Here is a 13,987-nt window from a genome sequence, read left to right as displayed (position 1 = left end):
CTGGGGCCTCCAAATGTTGTGGGGAACACCGAAAGAGAGACCACATAATACAAAACTGCAAGCCAATTTGGAATCTTTATTAGCCGGCCAGTGACTGCCCCTATACTTCCAAGAAGGAAGATTCAGAGAGCAGTAGCTAGAGGTTTTCAAGGTGTGCTTATAAATGCTGAAATTATGTTGTGATTTTGCAGTTGCTAGCAAGTGTGTCATGGAAGCAGAAAAATGCCGTTAGCTGTTGCCAAAACACATCCCATTCTCTCAGTTTCTTAACATTGGTTATTGTTTAACTCTTGGGGACATTCCGCCCCAATGTTGTGGGGACTTTCCCTGCTTGGGCCTGACTGATTGCTTCTGAACCTCCACATTTATATATGGATTGATAATGATGTTGGGGGTGAGGTTGAAACCCTAGGTCATGCCAAGTTTTCTCTAGATAACCCTGTAATAGTCTGCCCTAAGGACATAGCCACCCCACCTCCAGCCTGCCTTGAGGAGTTGGCCACCCAACCTCCTCCTGAAGGGATTAGCCCTAGAGTGATTAATCCTGTTTCACCAGATGAAACTGCAAATGAATGCCCTGAAGCAAATGGCTTCGAAGATATTTCTAATTCTTTTCATGACCCACTCCCACCACTCCTCATTTCTTCCAGACCTATAATTAGACTAAAGTCACAACCGGCCCCTAAAGGTGAGGTATAAAGTATCACACATGAGGAGGTATGTTATACTCCAAAAGAACTGTCTGAGTTTTCCAATTTATATAGACAGAAATCAGGGGAATATGAGTGGCAATGGATTTTAAGGGTGTGGGATAATGGTGGGAGGAATATAAGGCTGGATCAGGCTGAATTTATTAATATGGGTCCACCAAGCAGAGATTCTGCATTCAATGTTATAGGTCGAGGGGTTAGAAAAGGTATTAAGTTTGTTTGGATGGTTAGTTGAAACATGGATCAAAAGGTGGCCGACATTAACTGAGGTTGAAATGCCAGAACTGCCCTGGTATAATGTAGATGAGGGGATCCAGAGGCTTAGAGAGATTCAGAGAGAGCAGAGCAAATGACATAGCCACAAGAAGCAGAGTCCATCAGCCAGTGATCTTTGGAGATGAAAAAGGAAAATGCCTCCCGGGGAGCTTCATGAAAGGAAGCCAGAAGAAGATAGAAGATGACACCATGTTCACCACATGCCTTACAAGATGAGAGAGAAGCCATGACTACGTTCACCATGTGCCCTTCCAGCTGAGAGGGAACTGTGACTGTGTTCACCTGTTGTCTCGCTGGTGGCTGGTTAGCTGATGGCTGGGGGTAAGCGGCTGTTCTGAGTCACTTACACAGACACAGACACACAGCACACGACTCAGGAGACAACCCTCAGAGGAAAATGGAAGGCGTCTGCTTTATTCAGGAACTGCACAGGCTTATATAGGCTGGGAAGCATGCAGGGACACATGTCGGGCTGGGATTGGTGGTCGTTGTTGCTAGGCTGGAGGGCAGATTACCGGGATTGGTCACCGTTGTTGCTAGGGTGGAGGGCAGATTTCGGGTTAGCCATTTTGTGTTGCCTTGCATCAGCCACGGCAGCCATGTCAGCAATGTTTTATGGCTTCTCCAACAACAGCAATATTTTATGGCTTCTCCAACATTCACCAAGGTATCTGTCCCTGGATGCCTAAGATTGGACATTTCTATAGACTTGTTTTAATTGGGATATTTCTCAGCCTTAGAATTGTAAACTAGCAACTTATTAAATTCCCCTTTTTAAAATCCATTCTGTTTCTGGTATATTGCATTCAGCAGTTAGCAAAACAAAGAAAACATTATCAATAGTGACAAACAGTAGATACTTCATGAGTTACCTGTTTTGGAAATCTCTGACATACTTACAGGGAGAACTAATGACTAAGCTGGAGAATATCTCCAGATTTCTGGGCTACCTGCATGACTTCTGGAAAATCCACCACAGAATATGGAGATATTTCCCTAGAATCTTAAATATAATCTGGAAAATAAATGTTATTTGCATGAAAGAGACCCAAAGTAGACAGCAGTGAAGGTCTATGGGGAAGTCTCAGTCCCTACCATAGAAACTTGGAACAAGAAGACTGGTCCATTCCCCAGGGATGACCCTCTAATTATTGTAAGTCCAGGGACCTGGAGTTCCAGGTCAGAAAAATTGTCACTCTTGAGAGAGAGAGCATTTATGATGCACAAATAAAATCAGATTTCATGAAAAAAAGAGATAGGGAAATGTCTAATATGAACACTGTCCTGCCACAAACAGCTTTTGTGAAGCACACACCTACTTTCTTCATCCTAACATCATTCTCAGCATGACCTGGGAGAATGATGGAATGGTATATATTATACAGATCAAGATATCCCATAAACCACAGGCCTGGGATCACATACAAGATTAGCCTTTAATTGCCGCATGGCTTGGGCAGATCATTGTATACTCCTAGGTGGTTCCTCAACTCTAGAATGGGCCTATGTATACCTACCACCTTGGGGAACACAGGAGCTGATGACTCTCAAGGAGGTTTTGGTATTCAATGATGTCAAATCTATATTTATGACACTGATACTTATTATTTTAAAATCATATCATATTCTCAGTGCACATCTGGAGAGCTTCTCCATGTAGTCACAAATCCCCTGCACTCTATTCTAGAGTGGAAATCATGATGGTCCTCAAATCTCCTGGCACTTACTTCACCCTCAGGATTTCCCAGTTCACAGCTGTGATCTGTGTTTTTGAAATCTGCATTCAAATTTCTACTTTTTTTTGTTGCTAGAATATGCTGGTTCTTGCACTATAGTCTACACTTCTATGTTAAATTGACTGATAAACTTTGTGTCACTGCCTCTTCCTTTTCTCTGTGTAAGTTAGAACCTTGGTAGTACCTGATACATGGGTTATTCAGAAAGACTATTCTAGTTTGCTAGCTGCTGGAATGCAATATACCAGAAATGGAATGGCTTTTGTTCTAGTTTGCTAGCTGCCGGAATGGAATATACGAGAAACAGAATGGCTTTTAAAAAGGGGAATTTAATAAGTTGCTAGTTTACAGTTCTAAGGCCAAGAAAATGTCCAATTAAAGCAAATCTATAGAAATGTCCAATCTAAGGCATCCAGGGAAAGACACCTTGGCTCAAGAAGGCCAGTGAAGTTGAGTTTCTCTCTCAAGTGGAAGGGCACATGGTGAACACAATCAGGGCTTCTCTCTCAGCTGGAAGGGTATGCAGTGAACACAGCATCATCTGCTAGCTTTCTCTCCTGGTTTCTGGTTTCATGAAGCTCCCAGGGAGGCATTTTCCTTCTTCATCTCCCAAGGTTGCTGCCTGGTGGACCCTCTGCTTCATGGTGCTGCAGCATTCTGTACTCTCTCAATCTCCCATTCTCCAAAATGTTTCCTCTTTTATAGGACTCCAATAAACCAATCAAGACCCACCCAAACGTGTGGAGACATGTCGTCACCTAATCCAGCTTAACAAGCACTCTTGACTAAATCACATCATCCAGGGAGATGATCTGATTATAGTTTCAAACATACAGTATTGAATGGGGATTATTCTACCTTTATGAAATGAGATTTTGATTAAAACATGTCTTTTCTGGGGGGCATACTTCCTTTCAAACCAGCACAACTTTTAAAAAGAGGAATTTAATGAGTTGCTAGTTTGCAGTTCTAAGGCTGAAAAAATGTCCCAATTAAAACAAGTTTATAGAAATGCCCAATCAAAGGCATCCAGAAAAAGATATCTTGGTTCAAGAAGGCCGATGAAGTTCAGTGTTTCTCTCTCATGTGAGAAGGCACATGGTGAACACAGTCGGGGTTTCTCTCTTGGCTGGAAGGGCACATGACAAGCACAGCATCATCTGCTAGCTTTCTCTCCTGGCTTCCTGTTTCATGAAACTCCCCAGGAGGCATTTTCCTTCATCTCCAAAGGTCACTGGCTTGCAGATTCTCTGCTTCGTGGTGCTTGCTGCAGCATTCTCTGCTCTCTCTGAATCTCCCGTTCTCCAAAATGTCTCCTCTTTTATAGGACTTCAGAAACTAATCAAGACCCACCTAAATGATTGGAGACAAGAGTTGCTTGTTCTTTGTTGTTGTTGTTGAGTTGTATGATTTCTTTATGTACACAGGATATCAAACCTTTATCCAAAAGGTGATCTCCAAATATTTTCTCCCTCTTTGAGAGGGAGAAAGGTGGTTTCATCTCTTTGACAAAGACAGCATTTGATATTGAGGAGTTTCCATTTATATATTTTCTTTTGTGGCTTATGCTTCGGGTATAAAGTTTAGGAAGCTACCTGCTATTACTAAGTCTTGAAGATCTTTCCAAAACATTTTCTTCTAGGAGCTTTATAGTATTGGTTCTTATGTTTTAGATGTTTGATCCAATTTGAGTTAATATTTGTATAGGGTGTAAGATAAGTGTTCTCTTTTGTTCTTCTGGCTATTGATTTGATATCCAGTTCCTCTGTGCCCATTTATTGAAAGGGCTATTTTGCCCCAGTGCAGTGGATTTGGGGGCCTTGTCAAAGATCAATTTACCATAGATTTGGTGGTCTATTTCTACACTCTTGACTCAATTCCACTGGTCAATATTTCTATCTTTGTGCCAGTACCATGCTGTTTTGACCACTGTGGCTTCATAAGAAGTTTCAAAATCGAGGACTATTATTCCTCCCACTTCATTCTTCTTTTTTAAGGATGCTTTTAGCTATTCAGTCTCTTTCCCTTCCTGATGAATTTTGTAACTAGCTTTTCTATAGCAGCAATATTTTCAAAGTAATCACTCTACACATCTAAGAAAAAGTCCGATCATAATATGATATTAGCAAAACATGGGAGCCTCTGCTTTCTGGATAGTGCTGATTTGTTTGTGCGTGTGTATGTTAAAAGCATTACTCATGAACAAATTCATATGACTTAAGTAAGTATTCTTCAATTTCCAAGTTGGAAGTCTCAATCTAGATACTTTTTCTAAACTATGTATTCATCAACTCCATTTTCTCTTGTACAGAATATTTATGATTCATTTCACTGAACAATTAAGAAATCAGTGAGAATTCATATTCTGTATAGAGTGAAGAACACTAAATAAATGTTTATCAGAAGCTGGTTAGAATAACATCATCAGGCATGTCAGGCCCATCCATGTGTGTAAGACCTAAATTAAAGTGGAAAATTTGATTGCCAACACCAGCTTTATTTGTGTGTGTATTTCAAATCCAAGTGAGTTCTGTTTTTACACAAAGAATAGGCACTTGAAATGTTTCTCTAGAAGATGGAAAATATAAAAATGTGGCAGTTATTCTTTGTCCTGCAAAGAATCAGCACAAGAAGAAAAAAACTGGACAGAAAGAAAGCAAGGAAGACTCTGTCTCCAGCCAGAGTCCTGAGTCTAGTTTTTTTTTTCACTATTTACACGTTAAAGGGGCCATTTGGAGTTAAGCTATCCTTCAATCACCAAGGGAAGGTCCCCCATTGCCTTAAGGAGGTAGCTTTCATTTAAGAACAAAGAAGGAATTTTTCCATGTATAGGAGATGTTCTAGATAAGCAAATGGCACAGATAAGCAAAGCAGAGAGATATGCGAATGGCACAGAGAAGCAAAGCAGACAAACATTTTGAGCTGTTTTCAGCATCAAGTCTATGAACAGACAAGTGAGCAGACAAGCGCAGTGGTTTTCTACTGCTTGAGGATGTGCAAGCACAGAGCAAGTTTACAATGTTTTAACCATATCCTCCCCACATCTCCCCCCTTTTGATTTATTATTGCTGTTGATGTTGATGATGGTAATGACTGCAAAAGTGAAGCTGCAACTACGGCTGCTAGCTGTTGTTCAGTCTGGCAGAGATGAGAAATCATAGAACAAATCATTCTGAGGGCTGAAAGAAATAGAAGAACTATAAGTATACCAAATGTGGATAAGATCTAGATTCGAATATTTAATCCATGAAACCAATTAAATGATTTAAGCCAATTAAGGTTATCATTTAAGGTATCAAAGACTTTTTGTTGAGTAAGTAGCTGAATTTGTGATAACTTTTTCTAGATGAGATTGCAATTATATATTATTATTGCAATTATTATTGCAATCTCTCCTTGAAGATGAGAGGAGGAAGCTCCTTGAAGGTGGGATTTTGCTAGTTCCCAAGAATAAGGTGATTTATTACAGGGCAATGGGGTGATACATATTTTACTATGTTGCCAATCATATTACAGTTCCTGTCTTGTAAAAAGAGTTTGTTGTCTTTTGCCTAACCATAAGATTGATGATTCTAAAACATCAAGTCAGGTTAATATCCCATTATTAATTTGGGTTTGAACAATCACTTCATCAGTGATATTGGTCATAATTTGATTGACTGTATGAGCAGTCTGAACAGATTAAGCTAGTGCAGCAAGAGCTATAGTTGCTGTGGCAGCAATTATGATGGTAGAGATTATAAAGGTAAATAAAATACCAAGAAATCTTTTGGTCATATATTTGATAGAGCCTTATTGAGTTATGCAAAGCTAGAAGACCCCTCACAGGGAAGGGAAAGGTTAACTGGTATCCATAGCTGTGCTTGTCTCCTTAGAATAAATATAGAGGTTATGTTTAATTGAGTAACATTTATGGGAGAAAGAGGACAAAGGGTAGAATCCCGTACTTGTGTTGAGATAGAAGGTATCATTGGCATAAGTAGTATTATGAGGTGTTAATAATAGGAGAAAGGTGTGAGAAGTAAAAATATTACAGATTAGAATGATTCGGAGTTAAGTTTAGCATGTAATTTTTAATATGAGCATAATTTCCATGAGATATAACCTATCAAAAAAGGACAGCCCAAGGCACCACACTTTAGTTAGGCATGGGTCGATTATGGTGGTGGAATTATGGATTATAGTTCGAAGAACAGGGCCTGAAAGTCCTCCATTAGTCCAAGTAATACTTACTAGATGGGCTAGAAAATAGATTGATTATTGCTGGTAAAGTGGCCTCAAGGGCCCCAATTGAGAATAGTGAGATTATAGGAACTGGAAAAATTTGTTTTATGAGCCTCCACAGAATGACAGGGAAGCCAAACAACATTACATGTTCTAGTTTGCGAGCTGCCAGAATGCAACACACCAGAGACAGACTGGCTTTTAATAAAAGGGGATTTATTTAGTTAATGTATATTTCTTCAGAGGAAGAATTCAGTATGTAATAAGGCAGTAACAATATCTGAGCGACATGCGTCCCGGGTGGAATCATGTGTACGCCTGCTGCATGAAACAAGACTTTAATTTTCCCTTCATAATTTGAGTCTGTAACTCCCGGAAGTACTTTAATTCCCCTCAAATTATAATTTGACCTTCCTAAAACTAATCCTATAACCCTTTGGGTAAAGGTCCCTATACCCCTGTAGGGGCTATATAAGTTGCTTCAGGATCTTTTAAAAGTAATTCTTTGGTAGTGATTAAATTTAATCCAGAGGTGCTTGTAAATCTCCAACTCATCTGGGTTTTAAGTCCAGAATGACTGTCTGATTGGAGACATCCACTGGGGTGTTGGCCCTTGGCTCTTTGGGTTTTTTGGGGCACTGGAGCAGGCACCCCTCCCCCAATTTTCTGACCACAGTTTTCTGTTCTTAGTGAATTTGGAATGACACTGATTAGTTTAATGACATCCTTTCCCACATCTCCAACAATCTGAAGTAGGAACCTTTTGCCCCTTAAAGCGTTGTTTACACTCTTTTTGAAAATGGTCTTCTCTCTAACGCTTAAAGGATACCCTGGTTTTTGGTTTGAGTAAAGTAGCTGTTCTAGTCTACCAAAGCTGCCAGGATGCAACACACCAGAGATGGATTGGCTTTCAATAAAAGGGGATTTATTTAGTTAACATATAGTTCTTCAGAGGAAAGGCAGCTAACTTTCAACTGAGGTTCTTTCTTACATGGGAAGGCACAGGGCAATCTCGGCTGGTCTTCTCTCCAGGTCTCTGGGTTCCAACAACTTTCCCTGGGGTGATTCCTTTCTGCATCTCCAAAGGTTTGGGCTGTGCTACATTGAGCTCTCTCATTTAAGCATCCAGACAATTAAATCAAACATCATTCATTGCAGCAAGCATGCTTCCTAGCCAACTGCAGATGTAATCAGCAACAGATGAGCTTCATATGCCATTGGCTCATGTCCACAGCAATAGAACTAGGCATCTTCACCTGGCCAAGTTGACATCTGAACCTAACTACCACAGCAGCTAATGTGTGAGCCTTAAAAGTTTCAGTTCTGACATTCTGGCAGGCTTTAAGAAATTCCTCAACAGATTGAGCTACTGTTCTTATAGCTCCAATAGCCTTTTGAAAATCGATATTTGCATTTCATATTCTAATTGTAAGAGTAGTGTTTTAGCCTCTGGGTTGTCTATCTGGAGGGTTACAGCCTTCTGTAACCGATTAACAAAATCAAGATAAGACTCTTGCAGATTGCTGAATATTGCAAATGAGTCTTGCTTTGATTTTCCCTCAGGAATTTTTCCTCAACCGAACAACTAGTTGGGAGCATTACTGAAAAAGTAGCTCATTTTGGGGGGCCTGACTTAAGGTTCTAAATAAGGTCCTATTCCCCGAAGCTTTTCAGTACCAATGAAATATTCGATTTAAAGTTTTGATTGCCTGTTGAGTTGAACTTTCTTGATATTCTAATATCCAAACACTGTATTGGGCCAGAGTGACAAATGCTTGTACTAAAGTTTTCCAGTCCCATGGGCACATATGATGGCTGGATTCAACTGACTCGATTATTCCTGTAGTAAATGAATTTTGTAGTCCATTCTCATTAATGCTTCTACTTAATTCTTTTATATAATTGGAATGGTAAGTGCTCATGGCATGCCCTGCCATTTTCTACTATGACTGGGAATGCTAGCCCTTCTTCACATTCTTCACCCTCCTTTATGCATCTCTTTACAGCAGTCACCATTTTCCACAAAAGGGAGTGGAAGTGGAAATTCACTTATTGGACACTAACTCTGAATTTAACACAGCAGTTGGAGGAGACAGAGGAGGAGGTAAAGTCTCCTCTGAGATAGGCAGAAAATTAGAGGAATTTGTATGTAAAGGGCATAAAGCTGTTTTTATAGAGCCCCAAGTTATTAGAGCTGAGGTTGGTACCTTCTGTCCTTATTTATATTTTCTTTTAAGATTTTTCCCTATCTGCTCCCAGATTTTTAAATACAAAGTTTCCCTATCAGAGATCAAGGGGCAGTGAATTAGAATTAGAATTATTTGTAGCAATGATAAAAAAAAAAAAGCTGACCCTTCTTTACTGAGCATTCTGCTGCTTTTAACAACTTCTGAAGTGTTTTTATTCCTTGGAAAGCCCTGTCCCATCTTGCTAAAAGGGGATGTGAAAGGGAAATTCCTCACTTGCACTAACTAAAGTGGGCAGCTATCTCCAGTGATTGCTGCTGTCGGATACCTTGGGATGAACAGCTTCAGTTTCTCTGCTGCAGCTGAGAGTCTCCTCTACTACACACACTGATCTTCCACGCCTGATATCGTGCCCATATTTCAAGTTTCACTCCATGTGCTTCCTCACACAAGGCACCATTTGTGGCAGTTATTCTTCATTCTGCGAAGAATTGGTACGGGAAGAAAAGAAACTTTGAAACAAAGTCAGAAAGCAAGGAAGACTCTGTCTCCAGCCAGAGTCTTGTGTTTATTTTTTGTTTGCTATTTATGGGTAAAGGGGCCATTTGGAGTTAAGCTGTGCTTCAAATCACCAGGGGAGGTTCACCATTGCCTTGAGGAAGTAGCTTTAAGAACAAAGCAGGAATTTTCCCATGCATAAGAGGAGATGTTCCAGATAAACACATGGCACAGATATGCAAATGGCACAGGTAAGTAAAGCAGACAAATATGCAAACAGCACAGATAAACAAAGCAGATAAACATCTTGAGCTGTTTTCAGCTGTCATGCTGTTTTCAGCAAGTCTACGAACAGACAAATGAGTAGACAAGTGCAGTGGTTTTCCACTGCTTGAGAACATGCAAACACAGCAAGCTTACAAATGCTTTAATAATCTCCCCACATAAAAATATTTCTTAAAGATCATAAAAATGATCATTATCATGTTTGATTGACCCAGCAATTCAATAACATCCTTGATGTAATTATCAAATAGTTTTTTTTCTTTAAAAATTCTTGTTTGGGTCAACTCTTTTAAGCTTCAAGGAATGAAGGAGAAGCTTAGCAATGATTTTTGATGAATAAGTCCTTATTCATCAAAAAATTGCTGCTGAAATGCAATATACCAGAAATGGAATGGCTTTTAAAAAGGGAATTCATTAAGTTGCAAGTTTACAGTTCTAAGGCTGTGAAAATGTGTAAATTAAGTCATCCAGAGAAAGAGATCCTAAATCCAAAGAAAGGACTGAAGTTCAGGGTTTCTCTCTCAGCTGGGAGGGCACATAGTGGCATTTTCTAGGTGTCGCTCCTCATTTCATAAAGCTTCCTGGGGGCATTTTTCTTCTGCATCTCTAAAGGCCTCTGGCTGTATGGGCTCTGTTGGCACTGAGGTTTTTCCAAAATGGTCCCCTCTTCAAGGGCTCCAATAAGCAACCTCACCTTGAATGGGGGGGGGGGGCACATGTCTCCATGGAAACCACCTAATCAAAAATTAGCACCCACAATTGGGTAGGTCACATCTCCATGAAAGCAATAAAAAAGATCTCACCCAGCAATACTGATGAGAATTAAAGGACATGGCTTTTCTGGAGTACATGACAGTTTCAAACTGGCACATTGAGCTTATAGTATAAATCAATTTTAAACTACACTGTGAATAAAGATGAGCCTTAAAGCCTTCTCCAAAACGTTAAAGAAATATGACTACAAGCTCTATTTATCATTCCAAGGTACTTCTACATGCAAGGTCTTATGAGCATCTCTGTCACCACCCATGACCATTCAAAGCCTATAGTTTATTTAGGGCTTCTACTTAACATACATTTGTGGAACAGTGATGTGTAGTAACTAGGAATGTGATAAGTCTTCTTATGCTGTACAGTTACTGACAGCCATTATGTCCTTCAAAGAAAAAAAGTTTTTAAAATCACTGAATATACACAGAGACTGAAAAGAAAAGAAAGAAAAATATGTAGACAACAGGTCCAACAAAGTCCCAAGGAAGTAGACACACCTCCCATCTCAGGCTGGGCCTCACTGACCACATTGAAGATGAAACTTCAGTCCCCATTCTTTGATATCTCATCTATAAGGGAGTACTGACTGATGAGCCACTCTCTCCAATGTTACACAAATAATTTCTAGAATTGAGATTTCTACTATTGCCCTAAAGAAAAAAGGCCAATTTGTTTGGCCTACCTTGGATAAAACCCAACAGGACACATAGGTTATTGTTTACTCTATAAACAAATGCCAAAGGGGGACCATTTCATACTGCTCCCTGGAATCTAATTAAGACTGGTCTGCAAAGAGCAAAAACACAAGGAAACAAAAGAGCTTAGGGAGGCTCTTCATGGCCCCTTTAAAAGCAGCACTTTGAAACAAGTAAATTTCTAAAATAGTTCTTAAGCCTGAATCAGATGAGGCTGGAACAAGATAAGAACCAGTCAACGCACATGGCACTATCAACAGACAGCTAAAGGTGTCACTTCTAAAGCATCTGGGAACTCAGCACCATTAAAAATTAACCAGCCACCCAACCGACACAAGCTCCTTCCCACAATTCCATCTGTCTACAGTCATCAGATGGACCTGGGAACAGGAGGCAGTTATGTGTGGACATTTGTGCAGAGTACTGTGAGGAGTGGCTTCCATATGGGAGAGTGGCTTGGCTTGAGTGGGAAGAGGTTGTCTGTGCAGAGGGACAATGGCAGTTGCCTGGCATGGATGCTGGGGCATGAGAGGAGTGAGCAGGGTCTTCAAAGGTCAGAGCCCAAAAAGGTGGGCACGTAAAATACAGGTGGGACAGAAATGGGAGATTGGTTATAAGAGGGTAGTGAAAAAAATCAGTTAATCAAATAAACATATTACAGCAAATGGTGGTTAGGTTTCTCACTGTTGAAGAATTAGAAAATGGAAAGGGAGAAAACTAAAATGGTCCCCCTGGTGTTGGACAGGAATTGGAGGTTTCAGTGTGAAAGCATTATTTGCAATACATGTAAACAAAGAATTAAATGCAGATTCCTTTCATATACAGTGTGCTTATATTATTTTAAAACTGAATATCATGTGTGTGCAAGCATGTACAGCCTTTGTAGTCTACTGTGTGTATATGGTGTTATGGGTTTGAGTGCATACATACCTCCCAGTCTACTGTGTATGTTGTGCATATTTGTGTGTTTTAGTCTGCCAGGCTGCCAAAATGCAATATACCATAAATGGGTTGGCTTTTATAATAGAAATTTATTAGTTTACAAGCTTACAGTTCTGAGGATATGAAAATGTCTAAATCAAGGCACCATTAAGGTGATGATTTCTTCCTGAAGACTGGTTGCCAGTGATCCTAGATTCCTCTGTCACATGGCTTCTGCTGTTCTCTCCCTTCTTTTCTGAGTTTCTTTGCTTTCAGCTTCTTGGTTTTATGGCTTTCTCTCTCAGCTTCTATGAATTTACCTCTGTTTTACTCAGTTTCATTCTCTTATAAAGGACTCCAGGAAGAAGATTAAGACCCACCCTGAATGAGGTGGGCTACATCTTAAGGTAAGATCATATCAAGTTTTTAGTTTCAGTGGGTCCACACCCAGAAGAAAGGATTACTTTAAGAACCTGATTTTCAGTGCAACCCCTTGGGCTGTCTTAGTGAAATGTTGCTCTTAGAATGTTCTTTTGGCTGTAGTAGAAGAAAACACAAAGATAATGGCTTAAACAGTACAATTACATAACAATCTGTGTTCTCTACCTTCAAATAATATCCAGAATTTGACAGCTTCTCACGACCCTAATTCAAGCCATTATATTGGTCATTTGGAATTCTGCTATAGCCTCCAAATAGTCTACCTGTGCACTGCCCCCCTTCATTAGTGTTCACATGACAGTTCATGTCACTATTTTCTCAAAACCCTTTAGTGACTTCCCACCTTGGTCAGACTAAAAGCCAGGCCCTACATAATTTAGACTACACTGCCTTTCTGCCTTCAGCCATTAATATGTTCCTTTCTTTTCTTTCAAGTTACAACAAACTTCTTGATGTTCTATATACTCTCTTACCTTAGATCTCTGAGCTTGCTTTTACCTCAGCTTCAGTTCTTTTCCCCAGATATTTGGGTGGCTGAATCATTTCCTTTTTATATCTTCTTATATCTTATAAGATATGGCCTTATTAGGTAATGTTGTTCTAAACATTCTACTTTAAATGGCATTCCATTCTCACTCCATCACTTTATTTACTTAATTTTCTTTACTGTTCTTATCACATTTATAATTATATATACTTCATTATTATTTTAAAAATGAATGTCATGTAGAAAAATATTTTGGATACATATATTTTTTGAGATATAAAAATCATGTTATAAAAATTAATTTTTCCTTTTATTTTTGATTTCCAGTGATAATACTAGAAAACAAAATTAAATTTGTAGCTTGTATTTGTGACTCACATTATTTCCCTATTGGAATGAGCTGGTTTAGGCCAATAATGCTTTACTCTGATCATAGGAGGCTAGGATGCTGGCCAATACAAAACTAGGATTCTGCAAGTATACAAAAAGGATCATGAATGCACGATCTACCTGATCAGGTACACAGAATTTGTTATAAAAACTTAAATGTATAGCTATACTTTCTGCTTGAGAATTTTCCCTGCATCACCGCAGTTGCATCTCTGGTCATGGTACTACTCCATCAGGTAGGAAAAAATAAGGTTGAGATTATATGCAGCAAAAAGTAAAAAAGTATGGACATATCACCATCATCCTCCCATGGGAAGAACTGTACAACCATACTAGTATCCTCCCTAAATTCCCCTTCCCCAGATCC

General features: G+C 39.4%; 1 protein-coding gene across 5 annotated transcripts in view; it reads right to left on the bottom strand.

The window, feature by feature from the left end:
* The window catches only part of LOC143646868 (uncharacterized), a 74,108-nt gene that overhangs the window by 7,571 nt on the left and 52,550 nt on the right, over nucleotides 1-13,987 (bottom strand). For 4 of the 5 annotated variants that reach the window (XR_013157690.1, XR_013157688.1, XR_013157689.1 and 1 more), the window contains exon 2: nucleotides 9,461-9,613. The exons of the other annotated variant lie outside the window; for it this stretch is intronic. The gene's annotated coding sequence lies outside the window, so the exon portion shown is untranslated. The remainder of the gene's footprint in view (nucleotides 1-9,460; nucleotides 9,614-13,987) is intronic. 5 annotated transcript variants of the gene reach the window in all.

The sequence above is a fragment of the Tamandua tetradactyla genome, chromosome 9 (genome assembly GCF_023851605.1).
Source record: "Tamandua tetradactyla isolate mTamTet1 chromosome 9, mTamTet1.pri, whole genome shotgun sequence".
In the NCBI taxonomy this organism is placed as follows: Eukaryota; Metazoa; Chordata; class Mammalia; order Pilosa; family Myrmecophagidae; genus Tamandua; species Tamandua tetradactyla.
Note: the sequence above shows the minus strand (reverse complement) of the source record. Positions and strands in the feature narration are given on the sequence as shown.